The sequence below is a fragment of the Tachypleus tridentatus genome, chromosome 6, assembly GCF_004210375.1.
Source record: "Tachypleus tridentatus isolate NWPU-2018 chromosome 6, ASM421037v1, whole genome shotgun sequence".
NCBI lineage: Eukaryota > Metazoa > Arthropoda > Merostomata > Xiphosura > Limulidae > Tachypleus > Tachypleus tridentatus.
In genome coordinates this window covers 130850345-130870544 of record NC_134830.1, presented here as the reverse complement: position 1 = coordinate 130870544, position 20200 = coordinate 130850345, and the positions used below count along the sequence as shown (strand labels likewise).

Here is a 20200-nt window from a genome sequence, read left to right as displayed (position 1 = left end):
ATTTTTAAAGAAACTGATAGTGTTGATACATCATCCTTTTTGTACTTATGGTTGAGAATGGTAGGGCTAGAAGGCACATACATTTTTGCAGGTTTAAGAGTAATTTTTAGTTAGTTGGCCTTTGAAAAGAATTACCTTCAGATGTGGTAGAAGTAATAAATTTAGAGACGCAATCAAGGTAAGTCTTAAGTATTGGATGATGAGGGTTGGCTTTGAGGTTTTAGTCCTGGGTGGACTAACAGACCATTTTTTTTTGTCTTAAAGTATTGTTTTAGGTGATTGTGTTTCTTTCCAGTTTTCATGTATTTACAGAATGCATAATGAGCTGTTTTTTGTTTGTCCAACTGAAATGCCCTACACATTCCAAAAACCAAAGTTTATAGACCATTACTAATTTATAATAAGAAAATAGCTGTTTAACCCCATTAAGTAAATAATGTCATTATATATATTTTTTTTCATTTTCATTATTGTTCGGGTGATGATTTGATACCTTTGAACTATCATTTATTGTAAATCTAAACTTATGTGCAAAAATTAAATTATTTCTCACAGTAATAGTGAACCTTCCATTAATAAACTCGCAAAACGTAAGTGGTATTTCTATGAAATAAACATGTAAGTAACTTGCAGTTGTAAAAATAGTTTCCATGAAATAAATAAATGTTTAATGAATTTTTACATTTAATAAAAGATTTAATAATTAAATTTGTGAGCTTATTTTTATTTGTGTAATTTCATATTTATGTAATTTTTTTTATTCATTGATATATTTTTACTGAAGTATTCAAAACTTCACTGTTCCATTGCGGTGGTGGAAAAGGTAGCTGTTACAGTATGCTACAATGTGTTGCTGCATGCCATGAAATTGTTGCCCTTGCCAACTTGTATCCAAAAGATCAAGGTAGGATAAATCAAAATGGAACGTGGTGAGCAGAGCCACTGTGTTTGATTTGGGAAGTGTAGCAATATCTCAGCAAGTAGAAGATTTAAGAGGTTTTCATTTTATATTCAAGTTTGTCTGAATTAGTAATTTGAGTTTCTAACTTGTAAGAGACTTTGAATATCACAAACATACTACATGACACACAATTTACAATTAGGATTTTTTTTTAAATATTTACTTTTTAAGTGGAATAAACTAATGTATAATACTAATCTTCAAATTATAATCTATAATTTGATACTAAACTTAATTCATAGATTTATAGACATACATAGATTTATAAAATCATAGTTCAATATATTAGGTATACAAGACTTTAGCGATTATATACTTTTCATAACAAGAGAGTTAAAAGTTATTAGTTTACAGGTGGCAGTTATGACAAGTTTGGTTGTATAACTTGGTGGGAATTATAAATTATGTTTGTGGCTCAATTGTAATATTGTTGATGGTAAATTACATGACTTCTTGCTATTTGTATTATAAACTTGATGTTTTTACATTATAATGCTGCTCATGTAGTGTGTAGACAATTTCAGGCTTCAGTTGGGCAACATATAAATATAGGTGAAATTATGAAGTGAGAGCAAGTTAAGGAAAGAAAAAACGTAGTAAATTGCACTTCAATCAGTAAAAAAGTTAAAAAACGTGAAGTTAACTAGTGAATGAGTGATTAGCCATAATAGGAAATTATAGTTGTTAAAGTGAGTTTCAATTTAATGATGTGGCCTTTGAACCCTGACAATGGAAGACATAGAGAGGGTTAATAAAGTACTTTTTTCAGTTAAAAATGCATTCTTTATATATTTGAAGGTAGCCTTTAGCTATTTTAAAAACTGAAATCTATTACCCTCAAAAAATTCAAAACTGGTAGGAAAATATTGTTCTCATCAGGAGGTTCATTCTGTGAACTGTGAAAAGTAAAACTTGAAATTATTGTTAAACATGAATGCTAAATTAACTACAAAATACTGCTAAATATTTGCAGACGTTTTAGTGCTCTTCACGTGAATTTTCCTTATTCTATCATTTTTACACATGACATTTAAGCCTTTTTTGCATGCATTATTAGATTGATAAATCCTGTCTATATGAAAATATCTTACATGATCAAACAAAAAACTCAGTAGCTGTAACTTTATTTAATAAAACTACTTGCAAATCAAACAATAAATATAGTAATGGTATTTGTTATAGTGTACTGAGTGTGAAACAGTTACGAGCTTTCAGTTCATAACACAATTGTACAAGTTGAAACAAAGAAACTCAAAAAATGAAAAATAAAACCACAATAAAGAAAAAAGCAAAAGGTGTTTATAACAGTCTGTAAAATGAACCATAGCTAAGTTATTGCAAAGTAAAGTAAATGTGGTTTTAAATTAACTTCACATGTGTATTTGAGACCTAAATAAATCAAGAAAGCCCATTGAAATTGTATTTAGTGTAATTTTCTTATTTGAGGAAATTACATGTGGGTTAATTGTTGTTTGTATGAAATACTTTGCAAGTGAAAAACTAAAGTTAAAATCAAGACTAGTTTTCTCCTGATAACAATGGCATTTTGTCATAATATACCATATTCATTGCATTGAATAGTTTAACTAAGCAAAAAACTGGTATGGTGATTCTAAATTTAAAAGCCAATATGCAATTCAGACTCCTTGGACAAAGGGTTATCTGACTAATTTAAATTTGTTTCATTTGATCAAGAAACTTGCAAAACGTTCTGAATAGTCAAATGCAACCATACTATTTATATTGATTTTGAAAACAAACTCAAATTATTTAAAAAATACAGACCTATTACTTATTGTTATGATAAAGGATAAAGGTTGAACTACATGAAATTTACAGTGCCATTGTATGATGTCATGTTATTTATAGTTTGATTATGTTCTACATATTTTCATTCTTCTTGAAAATTGTGTTATTACTAGTGTTTAGTGAAATGCAATGCAGAAGATGCAAAAGATAAAATAATTTCAGAGAAAGAAATATTTTATAAGTTATCTTTGTTTTTCTCACAAATAATAAATTTGTTAATCTCTAATGAACTAACTTAATGTGAGGAATTTACATTCAAATTTTGTTTTAATAATGGATAACACTGCATAAATTAAATATTGAATATCATGTATGTATTAAATTAAGTAAAAGTTAAGAATAAACTTTTATATCAGAATTTGAAATTATAGAAAAACAGTTGTCATTACATAATACATTCATATCACATTACTTAGTTTTATGAAAGTGTTGGTTATTTTGGATTAATTTATGAAAATTTACAACAGATATGGAAGAGTATGTAATTTACACAAATATTTTCATAACATTATATAATTGCATCTTATTTTTCTTTATATGGGGATAATGACCTACAGGTAATAGGTGTGAAGATAATGTTTCAGGAATGAAAAACATACAATTCTTTATTATGTATTACTCAGTTATGCATTTCATTAATTACAGTATTCCCTATTTTTACTGTTCATTTGTAAACAGATGAGCTAGACAGTTACATGTACCAAACTGTGGGTCATCAAGCTATTGACCTTTATGCTGAAGCTATGGGCCCACCTTTATTTCATAAAGAAATTAAAGGAACAGCACTAGACCAGTGGCACTGTTATTGCCCTACCGAGGGAGATGAAGTAGAGGATCTACATGAACTATTACAATAAGTCAAGGTGGGCTCATGTTTATTAATTAACTCATCAAAAAGGCTCATACATTGATTCACACATGTACCTATAATAAAATGCCATGAACAGAGTTTCTAGCCAGATTTATGAAATCCTGGAAAGTCATGTAAAATGAGCTCATAAAAACTTCAGTACCAGATGTCGTATAAAAATGACTATTTTAAAGTCACGAATCTGGAAAATATATGTAACATTAATTTCAGTGAAATTTTTATGTGAAATAATTGGCTTAATTTCAAAACATTAAACAAGTAAACAAAGCAAAAAGTTAGATTAATGGAATCAGTTTTGTTTATTTTTGTTTATGGTCATATCTAATTAAAAAATACTAAGAAAAGGCAAGATTAATATTCTGCTTCAGGATTCCAATTTAGAAATTTGAGTTTTTAAAGTCCTCGAAAGACCTGTAATTTCCTTTTGTAGTCTCCTTTTGTGAGCATAGTTGTTGTGTAGATGCATATAAATGTGTAATATAAGACAAAAAATTATGAAAACATCCTTTAAATGAAAAACTTTCAAACATTTGTTCAGCCTAAAATTTGTAAGACTCTGAACAATTAGTTCTTTAATGCATATATGGGTAAACTTTGTCTACAAATATTATAATGTACAAGATGTGAGAAAGTTGTTGGATGTCAGTATTCTCCCTTTAGAACAATTATAGGAAACCAAAATAAAATTATTTTTTCTCATTCATGAACACAACCATACATTTCAAATTAATTTGCATGTCTAGTATTCATTTCCTAATTTGGTAAACCATTTAAAAAGTTCACAATTAAAAATCAAATAAATTCAACCAAAAAGCACATCTGGATAACAAATTTTAAAATTAATACTTACTATTATTCCTGATATCTGTGTTTGCTTTTCTAATTTTGTGTTTCAACTATTTAAACAGACCTCACATAAGCAGTTGATACAAATACTGAACAATTTAATAAACCTTATTTAATATGTAGTTTTAGCCATGGCATAGCTATTCATAGAATGACTTTGAGTTTTTTAAGTACAAGCTTTTAGCTTTATCATCTCTTGACTGATTTGAGATTTAATTACAGTTTTGGACTTAAGAGGTCAAACCATTTCAAGTGATGTACTTGATAATGTCCAAGATTTCATAGGTTAATTTACTCTAATCCTGCCTGAAAGAATTTCAGAATTTCTCTTAATAAATCTTAGTAGGTTCAGTACATGTATGTTTTACATTTTTCTGTTTTGATAAAGCAATTCAATCTCATTTATACATGTAAAAAATATGTAAGAGGGAAGCAAGAAATAGATTTGTTTATAATTTTGGTATGGTAATAATTTTATTTATATTCAATGCCATTAAATATAAACAGAATAAAATTGCATGCAATGTTTTTGAAATGAAAACAGTTAAAATTTAGGTTTATAAAATAAAATCTTTATGGGAAAGTTTTAAAAGAATGTAGGAGGACATAGAAACCTATACTTAAAATCTGCAACAAAGGTAAACATTTTTAATTGTTTTGAAAAACATACAATGAAACTTGTTTGAAATTCTAAAGTTGCAGAAGGTACAGCTTACATTTTATTCTTATGGCTCATTCTAAGGACATGCAAGTTTAAGGAGATTCTTGGCATTGTAAACTTTAAGTTGAACTGTAATAAAATAAAATTATTTTTATCTACTACTATTAGAAAGAAGTACCAATTGAGGGAGTTTCAGTTGGAGCCATCATGTCTAAATACCAGAGGGTTCGTGCCTTGAACGTGTAAGTTTAAAAGCAGCAGGTGTTGCTTCATTAATTCTCAAACTATCAACTTTTTTTATATTATTCATGAGTGGTATGATTCATGTACTATATCACTCAGTATAGGAAATTGAATGAAAGTAAAAGTGGATACATTCAAACATATTTCAAAGTAAAATAACCAGAGTATTTGAATAGTGATTAATGAGATTAATTGCGTATTGATGATACTTTTATTTAAAAAAACTTGTGTAACTCAGATGTTATTAGGGGCCCTGTAATAAAAAAAATTCCATGTGGACCCTCATTGGTAATTCTACTATCAAACATTTCAGTGTTGTAGAATAAATAATTCATTACTAACAATGAAATTGTAGTAATTTTCACATTCTTTTTTACAATAAAGCTACTTTCTACAGATGTAACAGGCTAGGATTGACAATGTTGGCATATCTGTGGCAACGAGATCAGGAAGAATTATTACAAAAAATGATTGATTGTCATGTTGAAGTCATTCTAATCAAAGTAGATGCTTTGGGTAAGATAATATTTCATTATTGAAAACATAAATTATTAATAACTTATAACTGAATTAAAATATTTTATAAAAATAGTAATGTTGGGAATCTTAAACATAATTCAGATTGCACTCATTTTATACAAATGTCAAGAAAGATGACAAATTTTCTGTATTCTTGTGTGTAAAGTACTAAGTTGTTTATGAAAGATAGTTTTAATAAATTGGACATGAATGATTTAATTATTATAGAATTAGTAATTGGGGTTAAACTTCATTTTTATAAATACAGGTATATTCCTAAATTTATGCACTGATGTATTTACATATCCAAAATTTCATGTAACTAAATCAAAAACAAAAGTTGCAATTAAAAATATCAGACAAATAAAAGTAGGGGTAGAGACTATAATACAAGTCCAATAAAATGTACAATAGTAAGTGAGTATCTGAAGAAGTACAACTCACACAACATTGGGGAATTATTACATTTAACTTTCTTGCATAGCAGTGAGGATAAATTGTATTTCAGCATAAATTCAAAGTATCACTGAGATGGCACTTTCATAATTTGTGAAGAAAAGGATTACTTAGTAATAGTGGAATTGTTATTGTATGTTTTAATTAATATGTATAATTATGTGTGGAACAGTAAAGTATTACACTCATTATGAAATGTATACTGAAATGTTGATTGTTGTAGTGTAATAAATATAACAGGTTATGTCCTGCAGATGTAAAATTTTCATAGCAAGTTAGAATGAAGTTCTGGTTGTCTTGATGGGGAGAGTTTAGTGAAAGTTTTGTATTATTAACATACTTCAATTTTCTTTTACTGTTAAAAATTTTATCTTTTCATAGTTCCTTTTACTTCATATTGTAATTAAAATGCATGCTTACATTTAAGGATTACATCCTACAGCTCATTTGGGTAAAACACTTAGAGAAATTTATCCACATATGATCCATATGGTGAGTATATATAATATATTTTTTTTAATATTAGTGTGTGATTATATCTGTTAATATTTGCAAATTAATAGGCAGCCTCCATAAAACCTTTCACCCAGATATCTTTTGCTACATATGACAAAAAAGTTTGCTTTACTTTCAAAGTTTTATTAAACTACTTTTGGTTATGTTATACAAATTAAAATGTCAAACACTTAGTTAATAATCCATATTTAATATAAGTTTTAAGGTCATAATTTTATAAGGAAATATTTTAAAACATCCTGAACTTCCCCTGTTGTTACACAGTTACATATTTTCTCTGGTCATCTTTTCTTCTCTATTTTATCCTACATTCATTCAAAGTGTATGAAATTAAATGTAAGTTGCTTTATATAATATTGTCATTGCTCAGACAAACCATAATTTTTATAGCCTTCAATTTTATTTGGTTACAGACATATAAATAGAAAATCACAGGCTTCTTGGCTCACCTATCTGTCACATCTTGCCTGTGAGGCTTTGTTAATAACTCTTTGTTTTATATTTAATTATACATTACCGATAATCAATAGAAAGTCAAGGGTTCCATGTATCAAATGATATACGTATTGTTATGTTTAGAACAGAAAAGCATCAGTTTCACTCAGAGCATAAGCTTCATTCCCATGGGAAGGTTCATGAAGAGCTGGGATGAATTTGTATCAGCTCTTGTTGCATACTTAAAAAGCCATAGAAATTTTGAGAGTTAGGAGGGACTGTGTGCTTTTTGCATGTTACTAGTCTTTGTTCTTTAGTGCATTCTTTAATTTAATAAAAATTAGATTATTCAGTTATTCCAATGAATTTTGTTTTGTTCTATACTCATTATTGAGCTACTTATCTTGCCTAATGGAATTTGTTCAATTTATTTTTGTTTACATACAGTGCAAGTAAATTTTATTAGTTTTGGGACAATCTGTTCTCGTCACTGACGTGTTATTTTTTATGCTCTAAAGTATAAAAGTCTTATAAATATTTATAATAAGCAAAATTTTGAAGATACATTTAATGTATTAAAAGTTATAAGATGAAAACTATAACAAGCACAGAATGGTTACTAGTTCAGTCCTTGGAACCAAGCTCATAGTGAAAGAGAGAAACAGCAGAGAGAATTGGTTGAAATTTTGTGAAAGAAAAAATGTGACAGTAGGGGCCTGCTTTTGTAGTCTGTGGTTTGTTACCAGATAAAATTGAAATGTATAAAAAAATTATACTTAACCTAAGTGATGATAATATTATAATGAGTAAATTACATTAAATTTTGCATTTCTTGGAGAGGTGATAGATAAATTACAGAAAAATTGATAGCCAGAGAGCAAATGTTACAATTCTCACACAAGAGGAATAAGGGATTTTTTGAAATATTATTACATTATAAAAATTATGAAATTTAACCTTACATAATATTAAAATATTTATTATTAGTAATATATTTTGATGCCATGATAATATATAAAGTACCTTAATTAAATTTTGATTGCAACTTAGTTCAAACCTGAAGTGAGAAAAACATACCTACATAAAAAGAGTTAGAGTGCCAATCTTGGAAAATTCAGTTTACTATAGTAAGTGATGAAGTGGTATTGTATAGATGTTATCTTCTCTTTGTCAGAATGTTTTTATAACCATTTTAGCATGTGATCATAATGCATTTTTCATTGGAAAGTTTATTTTTATCTTTGGTGAATTAATAAGAGATTATATAGAAGTCTGCAGTGTATTATGTAAATTGTTTCACTGATAATAGTAAGTAGAAGGTTCATAATTTTATATTAAGATATACATACTGTTAAAACCTCTTTCTCTGTTAGCCTGATGTGCATTTGTAGCTTTTGCACTCTATTACAGAAAATGAGTTGCACAGTTCTGATCATGTTTTTTACAGCATCAAAACATCTTTCACTAACTTTTCGTGTGATTCATTTCATTCAAGGATGTGTAGTAGTTATTTTTTATTGATTAAAGATAGAGAAGCATCATTTCTGTGTTTTCTAATTAAGTGTACGTGTGTGTAAATGTAGGCATCATATATCATCTTGTATTGACCATTACATAATTTTTCTTCATATAGTGTAAAAGTAATGCCCAGTTTATTTATTGACACAGAATAATTACTTAAAGAAATAGTATTGTTTCAGGTTCAACTGTATTAGTGTGTGTATGAAGTTTTGTCCTGGTTTTATTGTACCATTTAGGCTGTATTTTTTTCTACAAGTTAAAATTCATCTTGAACACATCGTTTATTACATTGAAACAGTTTGTCTTCATTCTTCAAATATAAGTAATGCCCTGTCATCTAGATTTTAGCATTCCTTGGGTATTATGGTTGTGTCATGACTACATGTAATTCTGAGAGTAAGTCTTGTGCAAAGCACCTTTTATTTTATCCATATAAACTTGGGTGTTCAGAGTAATTCCATATTACTCTAATTTTATCTTACTGGATCTTATTATTCAGCGGATCTATCTATTTTACCTATCTTTTTTTATTTGAAGGAAAAAATTGCTAAACTGCACTAACAGAGCTACTTGCAATAATGTTTTTGTCAGTGCAAGACTTTATTTTCTAGTCTGTCAGGTTTTTAACCAGAATATGCTTCTTTACCATCTCAAAGTCATCTTTGCTCATGCATAAAGATCTTAAACATTTTTGGTACTTGAATGTGTTTTGAAAACTTCTATAGTAGCTCTAATATTTTGTTAAAGAACAAAATACCCTCAGTTTAACTGGTTTGAAAACATTGGTGATTTTTGATTGGTTAGAATGACAGTGGGCGTAAAGAGGATTATAATTACTCATGTAGAGCCATTACTCTTCTGTGTAAGATACCTTTATAGACAGATTAGTTAACAAATTATATTAGTCAGGTAACATTACTATGGGCTATGTATGTGCTTGTGCCCCATTTGTCTGTAGAAAATTTCTTCCTAATGCCTTTGAACTTCTTGTTCCTAGGCTTCATTGATTTTCTGTTTGAACAATACCTGTGATTTTGCTACTCCTTGTTGCTTTTCCTATAACAGTGTAAATGCAGCTAACCCTTTAACCTGGAGCCATTTCCTTTACTATTATTTGGTTGTTTTGGAAATAGTACCTTGTTTGAGCAGGAGAGAAATGTGTTTGTAACTCTTAGAATAAATCAATATTTTTGTCTCTCTTGCAACTATCAGATATACAAGTTTAATACCAGCCAGGTACACTTATCAAAGTTTCACCATGCAGGCGTGACTTCCTCAAAGTACACTTACAGCTTATGTTTTCATGCACCTTGTACTGCAACAATGTTAAGAAAAGTCTTAGAAGACCATATGTTTGTTAAATATTTTATTTCAATATGGTACTTAGTTTTCCTTACTAGCTTAGCTATCCTCATTCAGTGTTGCCTTCTTTATGCATGTCACAAGCTCTGAGCTCTTTTGTTGGAACTAGTACATTTTAGTGTCTCTTATTCTCTTTCATCTGAAAATATTTCATTATAAATAAATTTAAAAATTGGATAAACCAAATTTTATTTCTTACTGTATATAAGCTGTTGTCTTTGAATATCATATACTATTTATTATTTCACTCTCTTAAATGTTACATGGTATTGTACTACTCTTACTGAAAAACAACTAACATTGTGTTTCTCTCAAACATAGTATGAACCTCTTTGATACCCTTACCTTTTATGAAAATTCACTACCTACCTGTTGCACAGGCAATACATTCTACAGTACAAATATTTTGATACAAGAATTAAGGTTGGCAATGACTTACTTCATTCATTAAATGATACCTCCTTGATATAGACAGTGTAACCTCTCTATTCAGATCTAGTGTACTTTCAATAATCAGAACAAAATTTGCATGTTGGCTGGCCTGAGTCCTAATTTTGCTCAGGATGGTCTGTGTACTGTGAAATCTAGCAGGAGCTCCATCTCTTGCTATTGTGCTCTGACAGTCACCATGATAAATGTTCCCTCTAGACTGTGTGGTTTTGCAATGATTAGTTAAGTGCTGCAACTTCATTTATCCAGCTGTGCACATCCTCAGTAATGATGAAGTCTAAATCCCAGATAAGAAACTAGTAGCATTGCAAAGTTTCCTAATGATCCAAGAGGGTCAGTGGTCTAAAATATACCCTCCCATAAAAAAAAAAAAAAAAGGTAGCTCACACCTGCACATTGCCTTAATACTTGTACACATAAAACAATTAATTCTATACAGGAATTGATAAAATTAGAAGAAACGTTGACTGTGAACTACATAGCTCTGAGAAATAGGTGGCTAGGCCTAATTTGTGCAGCAATAGTTTTCTGGAGCTACAACTGTGATGTTCAACTAAAATTACAATGCTCCTGTATTTTAGCTATTACCTGACTGAAGTGTTCCGGATGTCATAAACACATCATGTACAAATATTTTTGGGTTTTTTGATTATTTGTAAGTAGGTAATCCATGTCTGAAAGTAGCAAAACAATGATTGTTTTTAGCAGCTTATCCATCAGCTCTGTGTAAACCAAGACTCCTTGTAGATCCACAGTTGCTTCAACACTTTACTTTTTGGTTCACAGAGGCCCAGTTTTACTGTGGTTCACTGACATCTCAGTTTGTTACTTCTCCACCTGTTTGTGATGTAGCTTCTATTGTTGGGCAGTGTCCACCAATGGCACCTCTAATCTCTCCTCAGTATTCGTGGGTGGTTTTGTGCAGTGCTTTGATTGTGTTATCCTGGCTGGAAAAATTCTGAGTGTTCTATACAAACTATCTCACTCATTCTCAGATGTGTCAGATACCACAAAACTGTAAAAATCCTAAGTTGTTTGTGCTTTCTTTGCAATGAGGTTGAACCTTAGGAGGAAAGCATGAATGGCTGTTGTGAGTAAACTAGGTTCCAGTGGCTCTTTTTCCTGATTCTCTTCCCCTTAATGTGGATTCCTGTACGTGGTGATGGGCCTCCCAGGGAAGGTTCTATTCTTTCAGTTTACCTTCTCTGGGATTTAAACACCTACCTACATGCTTGCCATGTGTGGTGACCCGTGAAGGGGAGGAGAGGATCCTGGTGGTTGAGGGGTCAAACCCTAACACATCACTTTGGCCTTGAATTCTTGAAGACGGGCAGCCTTGGGGTGGCCTTCTTGGGTCAGTCGATTAGTCCACTTGGGCTAGGGTCAACCAAGCACCAATGTTGGATGTTCTCAACAGGTGTTGTGGACATTGTATCTGATGCTGGTGTTTGGGTATAGTGATTGAAAAACCCTAGCATTGCTGCAGTGTCCTTGTTTGGCATTGTAGTGCATTCCCTCGTAGGGATCCATGGTAGGTAGGGTCAGTGGGCATTGAAATATTCCTTTTTTATTATGGATACTCCACATAAAAACTTAAATAAAATAGTGAAAAACAGTCCATAGGTAAACAACCACATCTTGAAGATTATGAGCAGCAGTCTTCGACATCTGTAACACCTGTTGTACCTCATTTTCTTATCCTACATTCTCTTTCAGACAAATGTTTCCCTTTTTCATTCAGAAGGGACTAGAGGGACTTGCTGGCTCTCCAAAGTCAGTAAAGAAGCTTCGATCTGGTGACATATTAGTGGAAAGATCCAATCTCAACATAGTGAACTCCTCTTGCATTCAACGATGATTGGTGATCATCGTTTGAGGTTACACCTCATGCTACTTTGAATTCATCACGAGGAGTTGTCGTTGAGAGGGATTTGAAGAACATCCCTGAGTTGAAGATTCTTGCTGGTTTCTCCACCCGAGGGTTTCTGCAGTGAAGCATATCTCCAATAGCAAAGATGGAATTATGATGCAGACCAATGTCCTCATTCTGACATTTACATCACAACGTCCACCTGCTACCATCAAGGCAGGTTATCTTAATTGCAGGGTACAGCCATACATTCCAAACCCTCTCAGATTATTCCAGTGTCGACGGTTTGGTCACTCAATGATGTCATGTCGTGGTTCCTTGATGTGTGCTCATTGCAGAGGCAAGGACCATTATGACTACGAGTGTGAAATGGACCCTCATTGCATTAATTGCAATAACTCTCACCTGTCCCACTTTTGTTCTTGCTCTAAACAGTTGGAAGAAAAAGAGGTGCAGCGTTTGAAAATGATTCATAATGTTACTTATCCTGAGGCTTGAAAGTTGCTGTCCACTATTTCATCTTGGATGTATGCTGCTACATTTCATTCCATCACTATGGTGGGAGTGCAGACAGATCTCTCTGTGCCTCCAAAAGAATTGTTCTCAAACCATATGAAAGTCGTTTGACCTTCATAATTAAAGAAGTTAATAAATCAACTTCAACACCCATCTCTGTCCCTTGCGTACATTCCAGCAAATCCCAAGATCCACTTCTTTTAATTCCGGGTACAGGCACTACCTTGGATACATCTTCTTTTCCCACCTCAAAATGCAAAACGATCATTCGTTCATGTCCTCAGTCACTGGAATCCTCTTCCAACGGCAAAGACCTGCCCAAACGACCCAGGGCAGGATCCATGGAGGTCGATAGACCTCCCTCGAATGAAGACAGTAAAGAAAAAAGATGTGGTTGCAAACGGAAGGGTTCTTCACCCAATTTGCCTACACGTAAATGAAAATGGCCACATTGATACAATGGAACTGTCGAGGTTTACATTCTAATCTGGATGACATCAAAACACTGATTGCTTCCTACCATCCTGTATGTCTTTCCTTACAGGAAACATTTCTGAAACCTGCCTATACAGTCACCTTTCAGCAGTTTTTTTGTTCAGAAATGACAGGCTGTGTGATGGATGAGTGCATGGAGGGGTAGCTCTGTTGGTTGATCAGCATGTGCCCACTTGACATACCCTTGGAGGCTGTAGCCATCCGTATTTCCTTGGGTCACTGTTTGTTCTCTCTACCTGTTGCCTGGAGAGACATATGATCAATCAGACCTTGATGCTGTCATTGAACAGTTGCTGTTTCTCTTATTAATCCTGAGGGGCTTTAATGGACATCATCCCCTCTGGGGAAGTGCTGGCTTTGATGGTAGGGGTATCACTCTATAGAGTGTATGCTCTCTGATCACAACCATTTTCTTTTCTATAGTCGTTCTCTTACTTATTTTCATGCACCTAGTCAGTCCTCTACTGCTATTGATCTCTTAATTTGCTTCCCTTCACTATTCTCCCATTTTTCTTGGAGGGTTGACAGTAGTCCATGAAGGCAGTGATCATTTTCCTATAATTTTAAGAGAGACTGGCCGTGGTCAATGCCACCAAACCTGCATGCCTCATGGAAGTTGGATCAAGCAAACTGGCCCTCTTTTGCTGCTCTTGCAGAACTTGATCCTGCCATCTTCTGTAAGCCATCAATAGACGACTGTGTTGCAGCAGTAACTGACTGTATTATAGAAGCAGCTGCTTAGTGTATTCCTAAAACCTCAACATGTTTTCCATGATATCCTCGTCCATGGTAGAATTCTGCCTGCCATCTATCTCCTGCTTCTATTGCTATTCTTCTGATTGTTTTGAACCAGATCTAGCAGGAGAAGGTTTTTCCTGATTCCTGGCACCAGGCTATTGTCTTACCTTTCTTTAAGCCTTGGAAGGATCCCAAGATTCCTTCAAACTACTGTCCAATTGCTTTGATGAGGTGTCTCTGTAAGACTTTACAGAGGATGGTTAATGCTCGTATTGTTTGTTTCCTCGAATCACACAACCTCCTCTCGTCAAACCAGTGTGGGTTTCGACGACAGTGCTCCACCATGGACCACCTGATTTGACTTGAAACATCAATCAGAGAAGGCTTTCTCAAATGACAACATCTTTTATCAATATTCTTTGACATTGAGAAGGCTTATGACACAACATGGAGGTATGGGTAATGTGGCCATTTTCCCATTTTTATTAAAAATTAGTTTAATGGAAAAGAGATTCCAAGCTCGTATGGGTTTGAAACTTTCCTGTTCTTTTCTGCAGGAACTTGGAGCTTCTCAGGGCTGTGTTTTGAGTGTCACACTTTTCAGTATAAAGATTAATGCTGTTGCTGAACAATTTCCTCTTACTGTTGCAAACGGGCTCTGTGTGGACAGCTTTCACAGCTTGTGTCAGCCGTCAAACACGAGGTATGTTGAGTGGCAGCTACAGACTGCCCTAAATCATTTTCTGAAGTGGACCATAGCAAATGGCTTTAATTTCTCTCTCTCTAAAACTGTTTGCATGCATTTTTGCTACCAATGGGGTATTCATCCTGATCCTGAACTCTGTATCAGTGAATTTGTGCTGCCTGTCATTCAGGAGACAAAGTTCTTGGGGTATATCTTTGAGTGTAAGCTGACCTTTATACCACACATCAAGCAGCTACAGGTCAAATGTACAAGAGCACTGAACACCTTCCATGTCCTCTCTTCCACCACTGTGCTAAAGATATATCGTGCTCTTATTGAATCGAAACTCAACTATGGATCACTGGTCTATGGATCTGCCAGGATCTCGGCCCTAAAGATGCTGGACCCCATTCATTACCAAGAACTTTGACTATGCACTGGGGCTTTCTGCACTTCCCCAGTTCAGAGCTTATATATAGCATCTCATGAACCTTATTTGCACCACTGCCTTTACTATATGCTTTAAAACTTCATTCCATACCAGAGCATCCCACCTGGGGTTGTGTTTTCCTTCCTTGGTGGGCCATACATTTTCAGAACAGATGATCTGCCATTGCTCCTTTTGACCTTCATATCCAGGTGCAGTTGGATGAATTGGGTCTGTTCTTGGGTAACATTGCTGTATCCACTGGTCAGTCAATCCCACCATGGATTTTGCAGTCCCCAAATGTGACCTATCGTTTAAGTCATCTAAAAAAAGCTGCCACTCCAGATTGGAAATACTGTCAGTTATTTGCTGCACACATTTTGCACCATCCTTCCATTCCTATTTATACAAATGGTTTAAAATAGGTTACTATGGGTTCTGCCACGGTTTGTTGTGGTTCAGTGGTTGTGCACTCGATGTTGCTAATGTAGCAAACAGAAGATTATGTAATAAACGTATAAATAATGTGAGATAAATGGGAAAAAACAAAGAGCAAATGAGAAATTAAAGTTAGGAGAAGTAGCTCAGCCAAAGTGAAGATAAATGTAAAGTTAACTGTCATTGGAGGGAAAGCCCTAACTGTTATTGGAGGCCTAACAATTAATATTTTGGAAGAAAACTAACAACAGAGAAGGAACACAGAATATTTTGAAGATGGAATATCAAGCAATTATTGGAAGAGCAGCATACAACTGCAGTAACTTGCTCCTCAATTCTAAGTGAACGATATGCACAATACTAGTGAGTTAGAAATAGGGAAAGGTAGTTCAGCTTGTTAGCTGAAATTCTAAAGTAACTGAATAGGTCTAAGTGGACTTTTGACATGAAGAGAACCATATAGTGTTTATGATATCCATATGATCTCTGTGGTGTAAAGAATTTGTTGTAAATAGTTAAAGTAGTTGTGAATATTTATATATTGTTTTGAAAATAAGTGGAATGTGTACTGTTCATTTATTGTTGAATTAACCACCAGTAAGTCACAGACACCTACTGTAGAAGAATTCTAAGCCAAACAATAACACAGTATATATATTGTTACTATTAAGAATTATATATAACAGCCAGTAATTGACAGTTGATGAACTTTACATCTGACATGGTGCTTTGAGAGATATATTTAGAAATTGGACAAAACAGTATATGTTTAAAAGAGGGGTAAACCCAAAACATTGGTAATAAACTGTTTTATTGTAGAGTTTAACTGATTTTTAACTTTTCATAATTTCTCCAGTTTTCACTCTGTTGTAGAAAAATTAATACTTTTTAATGCAATTTTAACTGCTTGCAGAAGATGAACTATAGGAGAGCTTTTGACATTAATAATTTATGTAGTGTAAAAATGCTTTTCTGAACATCAGACCATTTCACATTGGTCCAAGTGAAAGATGTGATTTGTTCTTATAGCAGAGAAGTAATTTGTTGGTGATAAATGCAGAATTATTATTATAGCGTCGGTGTTTAGATTAGGGAAATTTAATCAATTTATATATGAGTTGTGATTATATTGATCAGTGTCATGTAAATGTAAAGTAACTGATTAAAGAAAATTACAATTATATCAGTTAATGTCATCAACAAATAATCAACTGATCAACAGTTACATTTCTGATTATTACTGTTTTTGATTATTTCAGTAATCATTTAGTTAAAATTAACTGTCAATAGGTTGTAATGAAATAATCAACTAATTCCAGTTAATGTTTACATTATTTTTGTGTTTGACTGTTCCAACAGTTCATTAATCTCAGTTACAGTTGAATTGATTGTTATGAAAATAATCATTTAGTCAGAATTAAGGTTTTGATTATTCTACCCATCTAAGTAACCAAAATATCACTGTTACAATTTTTTGTAGTTAAGGACAAAGTTGCATAATGGGCTGTTAGTGTCCTGCATACTGACAGTATCAATGCTAGTTTTTGCATTATAATTGGTTGTTTACTTTACTTGTTCCTATTTGTGCCAACTTAGTCTTGTTATCTGGAGGGGAGCTTCAGAATTTCAGTCTGAGGTACTGTTTCCATTTTTACCAAACTTGCTTGCCCTGTCTTTGTTATGGGAAATCTAATAAGGCTGTCTGCCATTGTAACTCATTTTGAACTACTGACTACTAGAGGATAGGCAACTTTTTTTTGTTTGCTTGTACATGGGGAAGGAAATTTGAACCATAGGCTGAGGAACACTTTACTGATCTAATGTAATTGATCAGTGAGTTCATCCATTAATCAGTTATCAAATGCAGCTAATTGCCCAGATTTATTATGGTTGAAGAAGTCCTTCATTTGTAGAAAGTTTTGATTATTCACTTTGTTTGTTGCTTTCTTTAAAATTTTCTGTGGCACCTGCGTTGCCTAAATCCTACACCAGGTGCCTGTTTTTGGGTTCAGATAACATAATGAAGTGTCACTAATTTCTGTAACTTGATTGTTCACTAATGATAAAGTATTTGAAATACAGTTCACTGATATAAAAGTTTATGTAGTGTTATTTTTCTTTCTATAATGCTGAAAAAGAAAAAATCACTTATCCTTTTAAAAGTTTTATCCTCTTATTAAATGATCCTCATTCTTTATGCATATTTCAAGAAGATTACATTAGAAAATTTACTAAGTTTTAATATAATTTTGTTTGTTTCATAATATATTTTCTTGATGTATCTCCAGAGACCAAAAGAAAACTGTAATCCATTCTAATGATGCATTTGCTCCAGTTGGTTACCCGAAGTTTTCAGCAGTGAATCTTGTTAACAAAAACATAGTAAGGATATTATTATTAGGGTAAATTAAAATATCATGTAGAGATTTATAGAATACTAACTGAATAGATTAAATTTAACAAGATGTGGTAGTTGTTAAAGTTAAAACTCAAACTATGGTTTTCACTCTCGTAATGCTAGTGATGATGAATAACAAAAGAATTTCATTATTTTTTTTGCCTGTATTTCAAAATCATATTTCACTTCTATCATAATGTATTTTTTCTTTTGTGTGTGCCAAGAAGATCTTTGCAGTTGTTATGAAATAGTTCACTTAATTTCCTGGTAAGATGCATTTTAGTTTTATATTGTTCATTTTTCAAGTAAATCTATAATGATAAAAAATTAAAGCTTTTGTAATTGGGCTAAAATCCACGGTGAAATTATAAAAACAATTCTTAATTTAAGTTTTGTAAATTATATTTTCTACTTATGAGAAATGTAATTTGAAATTGATATGTTAAATATATCATCTGTTTTTGGAACTGGTTTGTGAAGATTAATAATTTATATACATAGACAATTTATGATAATTGAAATTTGACTGTGTTTTACAAAGTACTAGTCCACTAAAACACAGCCAAGATAGGTCACTTTGGAAAGACTTAAAGGTCAGTTTTATATTATTGGATACAGTAACATGAGTGTATGTGAGCTGCATTGTAATTTTTGTATTGTTAGCCAGGTATGGCTGAAAGATTAATATAATAAATATATATAAATGTACAAAGTTATAAGCTTTAAGCTATTTAGTATAAACATTTATCTTTTTGTGTTATAACCTGTAGTAAATATTCTGAATTATGTGTCCATTCATATTCTATAGAAATATTATGTTAATATCTGTTTCTGTTGTATTTAATATGGCTCAAGTTCTCTGAAAAATATATTGTAGATTATTGTTGTTTTCAAGAATTGTAGACAAGATAGAGTAAGATACACCTTCTTTATGTGAGAGCATGTACTTGATAAAGGATAAGAGCTAAACTTCTTTTTTTGTAATAGTGATTTTCAGAAAGAAAGGATGACTCAGCAGGAATGTTTAGAAGGACTTCCAGTGAAAGTAAAAATGTAGATGTTATTTCACTTCACACTACAGAAAGTTTTGAAATTTTAAATGCCTTTAAAAAAAATTATGTATTTTTGATATTGTTTTAAACAGAAACATTAAAGATTGGATAAAACAAATTCAGGTGTGAATGTTGTTTCTGATTATGAAAAGCGATAAATATCCTTATATGCGTTATCTATGCCATTCAAGTACATTGTTGTTTATGTCACAGTAAAACAGAATTTCACTTTTGTAACCATGATTTATTTTGTTTCAAGTAGTTATTTCCAGTAATATGAGTTCATTTGTGAATTGAACTTTGAAGTTACTTTAGTTGAAGTAAGTTTTATATGTTAATCAGTAAATTAGCCTGTGATAAGTCGAATTCATTTCATTGTTATTACATGAACCAATAAATAAAATTGATTTTATGGTCACAAGTTTCCTAAATACAAAAAAACTTGTAAATCAGAAAAAAATATTCTTGAGTTCACTACAAAAAATTGTTAATAATCAAACGAGGTTCTAAGTTTAAATCTTATTTTAAAGATTTACTGCTTTCAGAGAAAATAAAGTTACTTGTATATGTGTCTTCTATTAGAACTTATGACTAAAACTTAGATTCTGTAAGAATCTAAGTATTAGCATTCCCTCAAGTGTTTCAAGATAGTTTTAATGATGTGAATAATCTGTAAAACTAATAATTATATATATTGTTGGTCTAACCACCATAAGCAGGTTATTTTGACGATTTTTACTTGATAATCATTAGTTTCAAGCTCAGAGTTAAAAACAATGTATAAACCATACATTAGTAACTTGTACATAGGCAGCTAAATGGTTGTCTTCCTGAATTTGTTAAGATACAGCTAATGGTAAATGTCATCATGTGTAAACATGTGGAACAAATGAAAATGTTGAGATAGCTGTTTGGAGTGTCAGTGAATGAG

General features: G+C 32.0%; 1 pseudogene across 1 annotated transcript; it reads left to right on the top strand.

Moving 5' to 3' along the window:
- The first annotated feature begins 627 nt into the window (after window positions 1–627).
- On the top strand, window positions 628–19357 carry LOC143253665 (diphthine--ammonia ligase-like; annotated as a pseudogene). The gene is made up of 8 exons (XR_013029763.1): window positions 628–904; window positions 3449–3633; window positions 5317–5390; window positions 5789–5907; window positions 6794–6858; window positions 18108–18201; window positions 18442–18484; window positions 19205–19357. The product of XR_013029763.1 is annotated as a diphthine--ammonia ligase-like (transcript).
- Window positions 19358–20200: the final 843 nt, after the last annotated feature.